This window comes from Passer montanus, unplaced genomic scaffold (assembly GCF_014805655.1).
Source record: "Passer montanus isolate IOZ18808 unplaced genomic scaffold, ASM1480565v1 scaffold37, whole genome shotgun sequence".
NCBI classification, from domain to species: domain Eukaryota; kingdom Metazoa; phylum Chordata; class Aves; order Passeriformes; family Passeridae; genus Passer; species Passer montanus.
In genome coordinates, this window is record NW_024368485.1 from 5,408,169 (window position 1) to 5,425,410 (window position 17,242).

Below are 17,242 nucleotides of genomic sequence, written 5' to 3' on the forward strand. Positions count from 1 at the left end.
GTACAATGCTTATTCCAACTGGTGCTACCCCAAAATCAGTAGCTCCCTGTAATGATGAGAATATCCTGTTCTTGCAGAATACTGTAACTGCAAAATCAGAGTGCTGAGTTTTCATTGCTGTCCTTGGCAACCCCCACAAGTGATTTCTGAAGTGAACTGTAATGGACAAAGCTGACAGGCATTTGGCACATTCCTGGTAAGTCAGAAAAGGGCAAGGAAAGGGCTCAGCAAGTACCCCCAAAAGGATGACTCTGTTGACAAATTCTCCTGTGAGGGAGGAGGCAGCCCATCACTGGGATTAGCTCCTGACCACGCTGATTTGGAACATCCCAAACAAGACAAAACAACCTCCTTCCCTCACTTGTAGCATCTTCTGATTTGTGTGAGCCAAGCACCCATCAACTTGGACACGTACAAAGACATGCATATGGAAAAGGATTTAGAAAAGCACACACAACATTTCACCTTCTGAAGAATAAAACAGAATATGTGTGTGTAAACAAATTCATCTGCATTTACATCCTCCCTGCTTTACACCTGCCCATCATGGGAGAGGGAGAGCCACAAATGTTTCTTTATCTTTCATTCCATATGGGAAGCAGTTCATGTTTCTAAATACTTTTTATTTTAGGCAAATGTGTCCTATACTAGCACCAGCCCTCTAAAACAGCCATTTCAGCGACCACGTGTAAGATGTTCTGTTCTAATGATAAGGGCAGTAACAACAGGATTTGAGGTGTCAGGGTTCAAGATAATCTCTTGGCAGAACACCAGGAGGGAGCTGGAGGGAACCACACTATAAATCTCCCGAGGTGCTAAGACATTTTAAATCGTGAATCCACTTTATCAAAGTAGCAATTGTGTCATCTCTCTTGTTCCCTTTGCTTATTCTGGGTATTTCTAATGCACTCACATAGTTGCACTTAAGTCCTAGACAGTAATTGTGTATAGGACTGAGTGTGAAAAGCAATGATTTCACAACTATTTCTAATGCAGCTAAAAGCTGCATATTAAAGAAAGTGGCAACATAAATGCTTAAAGATCCTAATACAATTCAAGGAAGAAAAGGAAAAAAAATCAGATGCTGTGAGACAGAGAAGTAGAACTAAAAGCAGCCAAGGGGTTGGTTTGAAGGCATTCTGGAGGCACCAAAACATCACCCAGCAGAGAATGAACATGACAGGGACAAGAAAAAGAAGATGCAGAAGATCCATTTTTGCACTCATGTTTGACCACTACGAAAAAATAATGGGCCCTACTTGCACAACCTACATAAACTACAAACATGTTTTTCACAGAAGAACAGAGAATAAAGGAGAGAAGGGCATTTTTCTAGACTGATAAAAACCAGAGTTTGAAACCAGGCACTTATTGACACAGAAAATCCTCAGTTTAGAAGAAATGGGTAAGTGGTGCTGCCTTTAGTGCTCTTCTCTCATCTTCCAAGAGTAACAACTCAGAACTCTCACATAATAGTAGGAGAAGAAGGTGCTTGCATCACTGCTGCCACTGTTCTACAGAAAGGATGGAGAAAGTTCCAGTAATGGGAAAAACAAGGACTTCATATGAACATTTCTCTGAGAGAAGCATTTACAATGCCACCTCTTGTTGGGTGAAAAAGTGCATTTGTTTCTTTAGGACTTGCTGCATTTTTTGGTGGAAGCTGTTCACTGTCCCACTTCACTGCACACCTGGCACGGATTTTTCTCCAGAACTGGATCCTGGCAGCTCAACAAGGGAGAAAAGCCATGGTCTACTGTAGTGCTTGGTAACTGGAGACACCCAAACTCCATCTCTATTTTCTGTCCAAAATGTCACAGTTCTTCACAAAAATCCATAGAAATAAAGCACTGAGTTTTAGGCACAAAAAGCCAGGAATTACTCCTATAAAACCCAGGCTGTGAGCAGAAACAGAGCCCACGGGGGAGCAAAAGGTTCCACTTTAAATACACAAGTATTGCTCAGCTGGTGAAGATCTGCAAGAGCAGCTCTGGGTTTGAGGGTGCAGCTGTTGTGTGACAGCCCCAGCACAGGGAATCCTGCCCATTTCCACAGCCAGATAACCCCAAACATGGAGCAGCTGGCAGGGTGGGCACAAAGCAAACCCACTGCCAGAGAACAGCAGACAGCACAGGAAATCTCCCTGCTGTTATTCCTAATATTCTAAGGAAGCTGTCCAAGAAAATCATCAGGGCTTTTACATTTGTTCTGCTGTGCCCCAGGAGGAGCAGCACCACCTGCACCACCCAAACAGGAATTTGCAAAGCTGATTCTTGGGGAGATTTTCTCTTTTTGAAAGGAAAAGAAAGGTTAATTTTCACCAAGAGGAATCAAGACCCTCATGGATAACATAATAAAAAGTTTGATGTTTTTAAAATTTCTATTTATTTTTTCCCATTAAAACCCAAATCTATGCTCTGTAACATTTTGGACTTCTTCTGAAGTTTTCACTGGGATAAAATCCCAACTAACTACATGATGATCTCCAAGCCTCAGGATCACGTTTCCTTGCACATGTACAATGAAAAATATCGAGTACAGCTTCTAAGAAACCTTTCATTGCTGGGTACTTAGCAAAATTGATTGAAATTCAGATTTTTTTGCCCACTGGCAAATTCTGATAACTCAGTATCTATTTGCATTCCAAATCAACACAAAAAATCGAAATATTCATAAATTCTGTAAAACAAAATGCACTTAACAATTTTGCCATAGAGAAAATTGACTTTTCAGAGCAATTTAAGTGCTATTTTTGCTTTCTTGGATATATCTTCTCCTGGAAGTCAGCTTGGGGACTCATAGGCCTGATTTTGCCCAATGAGATATCATATGCATTAAGGTTTTTTTTTCCCCACCAATTCATGTGTGATTTTTTGTCAAAAGAAAAAAAATAAAAGCAGGAGTTACTTAAATCCAGAGCTTTTCTTACCAGCATATTGCTGCTTTTTTTAATTAGGCCCTTAGGTATCAAATGAAATTTGAAGATGAAAGGAAAAATATTTACACCCCAAAGTAGCCAAGTGACCATTAATCATTAAAGTGAAAATCACCTCAAACCCAGATTTAAATTATTACATTAGAGACTTGAAGCTAAATCTTTCCTCTCTTTCACCACAACACTATTGCTTAGTGCAGCCTCTTTCCTTAGTTTTTTCTAGGAAAAAATCCAAAGTAAATGCAATTTTTTACCTAAAGCAAAACAGGAATGAACCCACGTCTCTTGTGGTTCGTGGAAAGGGAAAAACCTTCTCTCTTTTATCTTTTAGATACATTTTAAGCCAAGTCTATTGGGACAAGCTGCAAACTCCAATAAATCTCCACGTGCCTCCACAGTCCCGTATTTCACCCTACAGCCCATGCACCTGCGCTGTGCAAAAGCCTGGGCTGGGTAAAACTCTGGATTATCCTCAGATAACTGGAATAATGGGAGAAGAGAAGGAACTGACCCACACATGAACCTATGAACTAAGCAGAAGGTGTCATTTTATATTAAACCTAATCACAACACTTGGCTGTGTTTAACAAAGTTAAACAATCCTGGTTCCCCTCTTGGGGTGATCTGCAATCCAACAGCCAAAGTCACTCACAGAAATGTGTCAGCAGCACCAACTGAATGGCAATTGCTGCTGGAGCCACACCAGTGCCATCTTTCCCTCTGCCATACTCTGTTATGTTCTGAATATGCACGTGGACATCAATTACAGGCAGTGACTCACAGCCCCAAGGGACTCTGCTCCCATGGCCCCACAGAGCAGGGCACACGTGTCCTCACAGCCTCCACACACCACACACTAATCTGTGTTTGGAATGCCACTTCTAACATGCAAAAAACGAACAAAAAGGATTTGAGCCTTTTTAAAGATTTTTTGTCCTAAGGGGCCATCAGAGAAGTGGGTGTAGCACGAGCTTCAGAGCCTACAGAGCATCCCTTCAGCCAAGCAGAATTAATGACTCTAATTAGCACTGCTGGGGGCAGCAGTATGAGGCAGGTATTTATACACATGGGAAAGCTCAGTTGTGCTGGAGGCTCTCCCTGGCACGAAACAGGAGGTTACCTGTGATAAGCACACAGTAATGGCAAGCTGCCTTTAGAGATGTTTTATATTAACAGCAAATAGTGATTCTCCCAGCAGGGCCACTTTTTAAACTATCTGAAAGTGCATTATGATTAAAAGCATTGTGAGGCACTCAGAAGAGGCTGTTAGGCTGTGCCTAGGACAAACAAAATGGAAAGCAGACACTCCAGGTTGATTGCCATCATATCGGGTCTCGTTCAAGAGGCAGAAATTACCTATATTTATCCCATTTGCATCATGCACGTCAGTTAATGTATAAATAGAGATGAGTGTACGGGGTCTGGTGCTGAACTACACCAGTGAGTCACCAGAGAGGGGGAAGGATAATCTTTTCTCTTGTCTGTACAGGCAAGATAGTGTTTATCAGCAAGTTAAAGGCAAGGTTGGGTACAGGAAATTCTGATGAGAGAGACAAGGGAGGTGACACACAGACAGGGACCCAGATAATCCATGGGATCTCCTTAAATTCTGCTGCACAAGGCCCTGAGCAAACTGAACTGAGTTCAGCAGGCACTGATTTAGGCACAGACTTGGACTAGAGGCCACTAGAAAGCTTTAAAAGTTAAAGTATTCTGTGATTCTAAGAGGCAACATGGCCCAAAATAGAGAGGCAGATCTGGAAATCCACAGCATCTGAGTAGCTACCTGGAACTGTGCTCAGAGTATTTGCTTTTCTCTGAGACACAACAGTCTTTGTTTTCTTGCTGGGAGACAGTTTTTATGATGCTCTGAGTGACAGAAGTCACATAACTGTAAATCTCTCTCAGACTTGAGGAAAGCTGGGCTGTACAGGGACTGCAGAATATTGCACTACAATACTTACAGGGGGTTCAGGGAATACAGGGGTTAGGGAAAGGGAAAATGCATCTCACTTGCAGCAACATCATTTAAATCCAGTTCTGGTGCTTGCATTTATCTCCACAGTGTTTTCTATCATAAATCAGGTATTATTTTCCTTCTGCACAACAATACACAATACAATCAGCAGCAACATCTGGGCTCTGCTTTTCGTAATAGCACCTTCATGCAGCTATAATGTAAAATACAAGAACTGAAATTGGAAATAAAACAGAAATGCTAATTTGACACTTGGAACTTTATTACAGTTGCACAGTGTAAAGTAATATTAACTGTAGACTTTGCTGTTAGGTTATATTTTTCAGTAACATCTTTTTCATCCAGAGGTGCTTTCTTAATCATCATCACTTGTGTTTTGGGTGGTTTAGACTTACTTTTCCTGTTCTTTATTTTACAGAAGGCCATGGGTCACTTTGAGCCAACGTTTTCCTTTATGCAGGGAGTGTGCCCATCACTGTTTCCTGCCATGTTTCAGGATGAACAGAGCTTCCCCCCAGTGAGGTACAGACTGACCTGCAGGATCCCTGCTGTCTTTGCTTGATCTTTACATCAGGCACTTGTAATAAGGCGAAGTTTAGGCATGACACAAACATTTTAACTGTATTACCTTCTACTTACCTGACCACATTTACAAAGGGCACAGGCTGAAAACCCTCATTTTATCATCTCTCTTAATGCTCCTGTGTCACTGGTGATGGTCCCTAAATGTCTGTGCAACACTTCAAGTAACACTTCTGTAAACTTCCCCTCAGTGATAAAAATGCAACAGCATCCAAAACACTAAAGGGGGGAAAAATATAAACCTGTCCTGATGTCATCTTTGTCTCCCAGACCTTTGGAAAACCATGGAGCAAAAGACACTTGACCTGATCTGTAACTTAACTGCAAATACAGCTGTGAATGTGTGCTAGTGCTTAAAGTGTTCCTTGCAGAGCAAATCCTTTCTTTACACATCAGTTTACAGCATTTGCACCTCTGGGAACATCAACTAACCTCTAATTTCCTTTAGCTCAACATTTGATCCACAAAGACCTTTGGGAATGCTCTCCCTTCTCAATATAGTTTTATTTTCCTGGGGAGATAGAAAGGTTCGTGGCCGCAATAAGCAGTGCATTGGGTTTCCCTCCCAAGCCCACCTCAGCAGTGCATGAAAACACCTTCCAAAGCTCCAGCAGCCAGAGCTGCTGCGTGCAAATGCCTCCAGCACCCCAGGGCTGATGGAACGGCTGGAGAGGGGCCAGCACTGCCCACTGACTCATCTCTGGCCCTGCTGGAGAAAGCCTGGGGCTTTTGTTCTTGTTGATTTACCAGCCTCCTCTTCTTGTGTGTTCCCTGGGAGCACCTTGAAACCCTGGTGTCACAGTGGCTGCAATAACACAATTTACAGTAATGCAGAAGCAAGTTAATTAGCTACAAATATATGCAAAGTTCACTTACCACATCACTGAGAATTGTGAAATGTTTGCATCCAGGCTCCTATTTTCTTATTCCTTGTTCTGCCTGATTAACACACGATGCATTTTTTTCTGTCTTGAGGTTAGATGTCTGAAGCTTTTCAGCTAAACAGGAAATTACAAACAATTCACATTTTTTGAGTTAACATTCATTGTTTCACTAGAAAGAAAAAACCAACAAACATTTCATAATTCTCAGGTCTTTTATTTCCCATGAAATCAAATAATCACCAGAACGCGCTGATCCCAAAATCTTGTTTACTTCCATGGGCCTGAAAAAATTTATTTAATAAATTTGGGTCAAATGCTGTTTTAAGATTAATAAGTGATTTGCTGTTGACCTCAGGCAGCCAGAATTCTATTTTGTATCCCTACCAGGTTAGCAAATTTAAAACAATCCTCATCTGCATACACCAGCTAATTCTGCCTCTTTTTACTACCATTAGTCAACAGTAACTATGAACTGGAAAGATGTCCATTTAGCTTTATTTACATAATTCAGAAAAATTATTTGTAGCAGGAAAATAAAATCAGAAAGGGACCAAAGGAAAAGGAGGGGACAGGAGGAATTCACTGAGTGTCACAAATGTCATGACACCACTGGGTCCCTTCCCCATGAACTAAGTGCTGCTAATGCTGTTCATGGATAAAGATGGACAACACCCAGAACTTTATCAGGAGTGAAAAAATAGGTTTGTGATGTCCTCATGTGCACTATCCAGACAGGGATTTCTGAATGGGAATTCTGAGAGGAAATCAGGCAGCTATGCTCAAACCAAGCTCAGTATCACACTTGGATCTAAATTCTGAATGTGAGCTCTACCCAAAATGTTGCCCATATGTTCCTTATTTACCAAGGGATTTGAGGGAAAGGAGGTGAAGTGACACGTTCAGACAAGCTCTGATAATTCACATGTGGAGCAGACACAAAATAAGGAGCTACAGTTGTATGGCTGGAGGCAAAGGGAAGACAGAAATGGAAGGAGGGAAACAAGAGGTCTACAGCTGAATCATGCCCAGTTTCCACATCATTTTTGGTTTTAACAGAATCCTTGGATGTGGAAAGACAGTTTAATTTGCCAGTTTGTCATTAAATGCCAGGCTGTGCCAATAACTACTACCCAGAGCAGGTGAATAACTTAAAATTGTTCTTACGAAAGAAGGTAAAAATGTTACTGACAGTACCTCATACGTCTTCCTCAACTGATTTTATGATACTTTCTGTTCCCATGCCCACTTCCCAAAATGAAATAAATTAGAAAAAAACCCAGCCTCTAACCATATTCAGAGAGTATAATGAGCCATCCTTGATCATCCTTGACTTACTATTTTTCTGACTGACCCTAAACCTCCAGCTGCTCACGTTCTGTTCCATCCACACAGGTGGGAAGCCACTGTGACACTTCATTCAGGGTGGAATCACCCCAGTTTAGAATCACTGAGGATCATAAATATGATGCTAATTAAATGGGTGGGGAGCGGGGGAGACACCACACAAAAACACCACAAAACCCCTGATGATTTCTGTGAATAAACGCCCAAAATGCAAATTCCACAGCTGGCAACTGCAGAGAAGCTCCTCTGACTCTTTGCAGATTTCTTTTCAGCAGAAAGATTAATTAAGGTGGGTTGTTTTTCTTTTCTTTGCACACAGGAAATTCCCTCTGCATCTGCCACACAGAGTGATTCTTTCATTTTCAGGAACAGGAACTCAAAGGAATCCCTGAAGCATATCAGAGTTGGGCTTGTGCTAAGTATCAACTGTACTTATCTTCTAAAAGATGTTATTTGTCATATTTGAAACAGGAACAGTAATTCAAGGCTTGCTATCCTTCTGCCTCTGCATTGCTACGACAACTAAAGAAGTTAATGGAATACATAAAATACTGCAATAAAACCAAGTTTGCCCCACAGCATTTCTAGTTCCCTTTCTAAATTAGTTCAGGGAAACAGCAATTGGGTCGCTCTCATTTTAGATTTCCCAACAGCAAAAAGGCAGATTTCCCTGATTTTAGTAAAGAAGCTGAAATTGTTGGTTAATTAACAAAGCCATTTAACTTTAGAAATCAATCAAGTCCCAGAAGTGAATGTCAAGGCTACCTCGAGTCAAGAGCACTGTACAGGAATAAATCAAGGTTTTATCAATATCTCTATGCCATAAACATATAGAATTTATCCAGAATATGAAAGAAAGAATTTCAGAGCATCAGAGTTGAAAGCAGTATTGGCAATACTTTCAGATCTGTCATGATCAGGGCCACAGTGATTATTTTTTCTCTGCCAGTCACAGAGGGGAAGATAAAACACCCCTCTGATTTTTTAAAATTTTGTTTTTAAACAAAAGAAGGGTCATGCAAGTTGAAAGCTGCACAGTTGGTTAGAAGCAGCACTAACACTGGCCACAAAGGAGGAGAAGCTTAAACAGAGTCACAGGATCTCACACACTAAAGCCAATAAAGCATCCCTGATTTGTAGGACCCAGGAGACCAAAACCAGACAGATACCTGAAGAATGCACAAATTATCAGGAGCAAACTGGAGTGTGCCAGGAAGGGACACAAAACCTCCAAGGACAACTCTGCTGGGGCTGCTGAGATCCGAATGCTTCACCAAAATTCTGCTTTTTCCCTGGACAATCTTACCAAAAAAGTTAATACTAAAAGTGCTCACCAGCACAACCCACACAGCTGTGCCAAAGGACTCCACAAACATTGTGATCTGGAGGATAATAAACAATAACTTCAGGACACACAGAAACACATGGCCTTTTCTATACAGTACTTCTAGATTTGTTGAAGACAATTTTGTCAAAAATCCTTCCATATCTACCAGTGCTCTTCTGAGTATACAAGTCACACCTATATTGTTTTGGGGTTTTATTTTTATGCAAACCTCCTCAGAGGACTAAGTGGGCTCAGGGGGTTAAAATAAAGATTGACATTTTAAGTCTTATGACAACAGAAAGGGACATATTCTCAAACACCATGACAGGGGAAGGGTATGAGCAGCCCCAGCTCACCTGACCCAGCCTGGCAGACATTGATTCCCCCTCACGGGAACATTCTCACCCTGCTTTCCCTGCAACACTGTGAGGAAAAAATGCAGCCCTGCTTCCAGGGTCTATGGTGGTCCAAGGATCAAGCTCAATTCCCAAAATATTTGCAGTACAAAAAGCCAAAAGTGTTCTGGCAAGCAGCAGGGGCCGTGGGCACCATGAGGGGACCCAGCGCTGGCCTTGGCCTTGGTGACCCCTCAGCCTCACCACAGGGGTAAAATGGCGGCCTGCCCTGAGGGAAACCTTCAAAAAAATAAACATTTAAGTGTCTTATACGCAGTATTTTGTAGGGAAAACATGTTTCCCTGGGATTTGGCAGCAAAAGCTAACTGGCTGATGTGGGTGGGATAATGAGATAGTTTGTGTGCCCTTGTCACCCTCAGGGAAGTGAGGACTGGAGCCCCCTCACCTCAAGGCCCATCCTTGTAAAATAAAATAACACCAGAAAAGTCAAAAATCCAAAAATCAGTACACAACAAATACAGATCTACAAGGAATTTTAAACAAATGACCTGTGTGTGCACGCACCAAGAAAAACCTGAGAGAAAGATCCCTTGACCTGCCATATTGATGAGCTATCTCTGGCTCCCATTCCCCAAATCCTGCTGCTGAGGAAGTCCCATCCTGAGCAATGGCAGGATTTTGTTTAAAATGTGCATTGTTTATCCCTTCTGATGCATTATACATAGAGCTCAGCTGGCTCTAATGCAGGAGCAATCCAAGAACAGCACTTTCAATACAAAAATTCATTAGAAAACACTCCTGGCCTCAACCAAAACAGGCCATTTTTCCTTCCTTTTGGATTTCAGAAATAACCTTATGCAAAATAAAAGTGATTACAGTTGTAATGTCAAAGAATGAGGGGAAAATGACAGTAAATAATGTAGTGTCTTTTCTGACCACATCAAGGCTTTTGGAGCTTCAATATATGAAGGGTCTTTTTTACCTTAGTGAGCTGGGTAATATAAGGTGTCTAAATGCAGAGAAAAAGAAAATATCATCTGTCACTGACGTAACAGCAAGAAGATAAAGTTATTTCTATAGGCTGAAAACAGAAGTGCTCCTGAAAAAAACAACTGCTGGAGAATTATTTTTGGAATAGTATTCATCAAAAGTTTAAGGTGGGGGGGGGGGAAGAAAAAAATGTGCACTGGGGAAAGAAACATAATAAGAGAAATTAAATATTTCAAATGCCTACTGAAATAAAATTTCTAAACGGAATCAAAATTTTAGGAAGTTTTACACAATTAGCCTGTCACATTTTTCCTTTTCCCCGTTGTGTGGGTGACATAAAACATACAAACAATGTACTAAGATAGAGATGTTATACTGACTGATATTGATTCTTTTTTTTTTATTTTAATGCCATGTAAACCAAGACTTGAGACCAACTTAGGGCCAAAAGACATGACATGAGCTGTAACAGTTCTGATCAAGCCATGCCAGCAGACTGGTTTGATTTTCCCCATTTTCTGAACAGAATCAAGGCTGCTTCTTTCCCCTTTTGCACCTCGGTGGCTGCATCCAGCTCAGGACTGTGATTTTGGGCAATTTCAGAATCAGATCAAAGCATTCAGCAAAGCTGTAAGATGTCTATATGAAATCTGAAAGTGCCTTAGAGACTGCATGGAGAATTCCATTCAGCTGTCTGAATGCAATCAAGGGCTCTGTCCTCTGACCATGATTCTTTTTTCAGGTTTAAAAAGTAATGCTGTGTTCATTGAATAAGTTTCAAATGATTAATCTGTTTGGTGCAAATTATTATAAAGGACAATTAGGAGAAAATTTGTTATTTTAAAAGTTAGTTTTCTTTAACTTAAGGTTTGATTATTTTGCCTTTTACACGCCCAGTCTTCCCTTCTAAAACACTGTTAGTCTAAAGAAATCTGATCAAAGATAGGTGGTCTCCATTTTTCAGCAGCTGGGAAACCTTTCTTCCTTTAAATTCTTTCACTGCAAAAAAAGGACTGAAGTAATTTTGCCTAACAGTCCTGAAAATATTCCATTAGGTTGAAGTCAAATAGGAGAGATTTCAGCTCCAACAATGAATGCTGAATGTGCAAATCATACATTAATCATTAATGGTTTTTAATCAGTTCTGCCTTGACAAAAATGCTTCAGCATGCACCAGGCACTCAGAGCAGCCTCTTCTCTTCCAGTGCTTCATACTGGAATGTAGGAAATGGCACCCCATGATCCCAAAGAAAATGAGAAACACTGGATATGTTGAATGTCAGTGTGATCAAAGGGATCAGTTAAAACACTCATTGCATGATCTTTCCACTTAAATACCTTTTAGTCTGTGCAGCTCTCAGACAGGATTTCATCTCAATTTGCAGAGAGCATTTATATTTATCCAGCTAATTCAAACTGCAGATATCATTAAAAGAAATGCACTAATACTTTGTCATCATCCTGACAAATCCCGAGGGAATGTAAATGCCTCACAAAATCCTTTTAGATTAAACCCAAGGTAGGTCACGAAAGGAATCTGGCTGAAGACTCAAGCTCATGGCATCACCCAAACTTGTAGCAGCCATGTGATGAAAGGCAGCACAACACTCTGATAAATGTACAGACTTTCCAAGGCAGGTCTAATAACTGCTTACCTGTACAAATTTCTGGAAGGTGGACATGAGTGCACAAAGACAAGTAAAATGGGGAAAAACCCTCCAAAAAACCCACAGAAAATTCAACCCTGAAGCATCAAATGATGCTTCATATTTAGTTTGCTCTGCATCAGTTCTGCTTTAAACCAGGCTGTGTGTTTGCATTAACAGCCACAGTGCAAAACACAAATAGGGTTGGAAAGGAGATCCAAGATAGAGGTGACTCTCCAGAACAAGACTGCTTCAGAAAATGCACCAGCCTCCAAGAAAAACTTTATGACCAGCACCAGTTTCCCTCCTGCAACAGGAGGCAGATGGACAAATAATAAATAGGTTTTCTCACTGGGTTCTGCCTTCTGCAGGAACTCATTTTGTCTTTCCTGGCTTTTGAGTATGGAACAGAACCATGACTGAACCTGCTTCAGAGTCCACGGATGCAGAGGATCACTGCCATCTGCAACCAAACTGTTCTGTGTTTTCTCTTCTACATAAGGGGTCAAGGAATTTAAAAATAACCCTCTTTTTGTCTCATCAATATAAAGGTTTTTCTTTCAGCAAAAAGCATTTTTACCAGCAGCAGCCAATCCCTGAGACTGCTACACTTAGCAGCAGCAGAGATGGAAACTGGCAGCAGCAGGATTGTACAGCCCCTTCTTAAAGAAGATTGACACCAGAGACCAAAAAGGCTCTCAGTCACTAAACCTACACAGATTACTTCATTCATGCCAAGACTGGCTTTCAGCCCAGGATCACTCAAAGATTTCTGTCCTGATAACATTTACTGATAAGAGCAACCTGCACTCTCCTACACCACCCTGATCTCACACAGTAGGCTTTAGGACATGTACAAGATAAGTTGGTATTTGTAGGCATTATTTTTCTTTATCTACCCTTTATTCTGCCTGCTCCTTTCCAAATAAATTTATTTTTAAAAATCACCCCCAAACACTTCAGATTCCTCTCTTGTTTCTAAGTCTGGAGCCAAACCTTGAATTGCCATCTGCAAGTTGAAATATGACTTCAAGCAAGGAATTATCATTCATTTTCACTTGGGTTCCCAAGCATTCCACGACAATCCTGAGTTTTAAAAGAATTAGTAATACACTCATAAATCAATCCAAACTGGAAAGCAGGAAAACAAGTGAAGTTGTGTTTTACCCTACTTTTTTTTTAAAGGTTGCTAATTCTATTTCCTTGGATTTGAGTTCTGGGCTGTCCACACCCTTAATGTGGAGTATTTTAGAAAGGGACAAAGAGCTCAGCACTGCACTTGAACCACAAGGAAAGGGGAGTTTATCCTGAAGGTGCTGAAAATTCCAGGCTGGAGAGGCAGCAGCAAGTGCCATTATCAGCAGTGCTGAATGCAGAGCTACAAAATTAATTTTTATCTGAGACAAAGGCCAAGATATTCAGCTGTAGAAATGAATCTCCCAATGTAAACTATTTCCACTTCAAGAGCAGCCTCACACAATTAAAGCCTGCAGTATCAGCTTCAAGTGAAGAGATCAGACGGAGGTCCCCAAGCAATTACATGAAAAAAAGTCACCCTTGCAGCAGCCTCTGTAATAAAACCAGGACTCCATTTCACACTGCTTTATTCTCCAGAGATATTTGCTAACTAGGTTTCAAAAGGAATTCAACTTCTGCAATTCACAAGCCCAGATTAAGAAATCTGGTTCATAGGTCAAAGACACAATTACCTCCGTTTCACGTAAGTCTCCTTCCCTCACAGAAAAGTTGACAGCTTTTTTTCAAGAGTAAATGAAAAGAATCATAGAACTGATGTAGGAATATTTTCTCATTGTCTGCAACTCCTCTCCTAATTTGCCAGAAGTTTCCATTTTCTGAAATTTATTATTACTTACTAAAACCCCCACAAAACCCAATAAACAACAAACTAGGAAGAATGTACTTGCATACAGCTTGATAGAGGTAATGAAACTCAAATTATTGCTTTGGAAAAATATTTGTTTATACCAATTTGAAAACCTCACTTTTTTTTTTAGTTTTCCAATCTGAAATTCCTGGATTTTTCCTGTGTTGCTCTGTTCAGTGACATTTCCTACCTTCTGCAGTAGTCTAATGAATCCTTCAGCAGCTTTGAAGACTAAAATCATGCAGTGATGCAAGTCTGCTTAGGACTTTTACCTTAGTCTCTCTAACAGATTTAAACCAAGTTTGTGCCTTGTCTGCAGTTCTATAACTCTTGCTGAATTTTAAAGTCATCAATTTATCCACGGACTTAATTTAAATACTCACACAGGTATAAATCACAAACATATAAAATATAGTTCTGCATGTGAAGCTGATTAGTGTTTCTCTTAACACCTATTTGAACTCTTACCTAACTTGTACATTGATGCAAAAGCCTAATTTCTCCCTCTGCTGCAAGAGAGTAAAGGGATGAACTGGGCAACACCTCCTTTACAAGCTCCTGTATTGGAATTAACAGGTGGAACAGCATGGGCAAACTTACAGTTCTACTTAAAACAGATTTAAAACTCTCCTTGGCCACAAAACCCACTTTTTTCTTACAAACCACAACTATAAGCAGGAATGAGAAAGATAATCTCCTAATCCAACTTTATTACTAAATCAACTTCTGAAATACTGGCAAACCTCTGAATATGGAGGAGGCATAAAAAAATCTGAAAGCTACAATAACTTAATGTCAAAATTTACTTTTTCCTTTAACAATGATGCAATGGTAGTGCCTTTCTGCAGCCTTTCACACACAGTTCACAGTACAGCAAATCCTTGGCTGGTGACAGTGACACTAACAGAAAAAGACCTACCAAGCAGGTTCAAAGCAAATGCAACATTTCATCCAGAAATCAAACTCCTGGTGTGCACTGGGGAGAGACAAGGTGCAAACCCCACACCTTAATGTCCTGTGCTTTTATGGGGTCTGGCAGATGGACCTAAGTGAGCCTCTGAAGCACTAATGTGCTAAACAATAAAATAAGGAATCAAATGCCTCCACAAGGCAGCACAGCACTTGAACAATGTGCTTAAGAGCTATGGCTAAAGCAGCAGAAAATAGATGAACAGCATGAAGAGCCTGACTCACTGCTGAAGCTCAGAATTTTGAAGGATTTTAGCACTGATGGCCCAGCGATAAGGGATGAGCACAAACACCCGTGAGGCATGGCTGGAAACTGCTCCAAACATACCAGGGGCAAATATCATTCCTGCATGAAAAGCAACTCTAAATTATCTGCTAGTTTATAAGCACAGTGTGCAAAAACAGGGCAAGAGCACAGTGTAACCATGGTTTAAAGGCAAGGTTTTAATGCAAGGAAATTGCCATTTTCTGGGAAAGCTAAAAGGAAAGAGAGAAAGGGAACTTGTTGGAGCAAGTATTGGCATTTTAATCAGCACTACTGCTCTTGGTAAGGATCTCATCAAGGCACATGGCAGCCCAAAGCAGCAGTGTCTCACTTCTGCTCTGGCAAAGAGCTTGGCACCAGTACTTCATCCTGCTGAAGCACTTCATCCTTGGCAGCAGCAGCTGGACCCTTTCCTCTGACAACCCTCCAGGGAAACTCAGGGAACTGTATAGGAACAAGCTGGGGCTCTTAAGGTAATACTCCCAAATCCTCCTGCTCTTTAAGGCCACTGCAATGCTGTGTTCTGGGGTCAAGCTCCAAGGACTCGTTTGGCACTTGGGTTCACTGAGAAAGTGGTTTATTCTGTGTGTAAATGATGAAGAAAGAGGAGCGTGGTCCCCCACAGATCCAAAAAATCATCCAAAGAAATCAACTCCAGAGACCTCTACATGTTAAAAGCCAGCACTATCTGTTTGTATCTTACCTGTAACCTTTGCACACCTAAAACCCAACTGCTGAGCAGCTAACTGCCTTTCAGGTGGTATTTTTGGCCACAACAGCATCACTGATTCAGATTTCTGACTGTAAGCAAAGCTTCTGACTGAATGTAAGACACACTTGCTGCTGTGACCAAGGGGAGAGCTGTCCCTTTTGCTCTGCAGGTAAGGACCCGCTTTGCCTGCTCCTGGTTTTCAAGTACAACACAAGGACTGTAGCAGGTGACATCGGGGAGCAGGCAGAGCTGCAGAGTTCTGCACCAAGTGACCCCCCAAGGGACTGTGTGTGACCAACTATGTTCCAGCTCCTCCAGCCCAGAGGGAGGGACCTTTAGAATGGGAATGGACAAAATCCAAGTGACCTTTGCATGAGGTCATCAAAATTCAACTGACCTTTGCATTCCTGTCTTGTAGCCCTGCACTGCTGGAACAGTGGGGATGTGCCTGTGGAGCCCCTCAGGTCACTTACCACTTCAGATCTTAGAGAAACATAAATGCTACAACTATGATGGACCAAAATGCTTTATATAATTTCCAACTTTTTTTTTTAACATTGTCAGGTTATATAAAGACACGTCACACTGACGGCTGATAAAAACATTTACTGTTACTTTTTTGAGCATGCTCAACTCATTAATTAACAATGCATCCAAACCAAAATAACTGACAGAAGCCTGCTGCCTCAACCAGTGTTATGTGACCTTTATTTATAAATGTATCACTTCCACTTAGATGTATTCAGAAAACATGTGAAGAGGGAGGCAAGAGGAACTGTTCCCCTAGTGCCACATTTAGTCCTAAATAAGGCAAGGGTGGGTGTGGGTCTTTCCAGGAGAGGTGGGCTTTGAACCCAGCTTTTCCAGGAAGCCAGGAATAGTCTGGCAGTGGGAGTGAGAGATTGTAACACAAGCTCCATGAGTACCAAACAAAAAATCCTACTGTGCTACAGGAAACCTGGAGATGGGCATGCACAACCTGGAGTATTTAAGCACATATTCTGGGAAATGGACTGAAACAGTCATTCTCATTTCTTCTTCTGTTCAATCAGGCAGTGTCTGGTCCAGGGAGCACCATCCTGATGCATTTAGGGCTAGAACAGACATTTAGTGGAATTGAGAATATCTTGGATGTATCCAGTTTGTGCCTGCTTTGCTTCAACTGCAGCATTTTCAGATACCATCCCTATTACTCTGTCTACAAATAACTCTGAAATCATTCTTGATTTGGAGTTACAGAGAATTTAACTCTCTTCATAAAATATCATGCAAAAATCACTATCAAATGTGACCCTTTTTGACACACTCAAAACCTAAATGCTCTCACATCAAGATATTTCAACCTTGTATGTGCAATTAGTGAAAACCC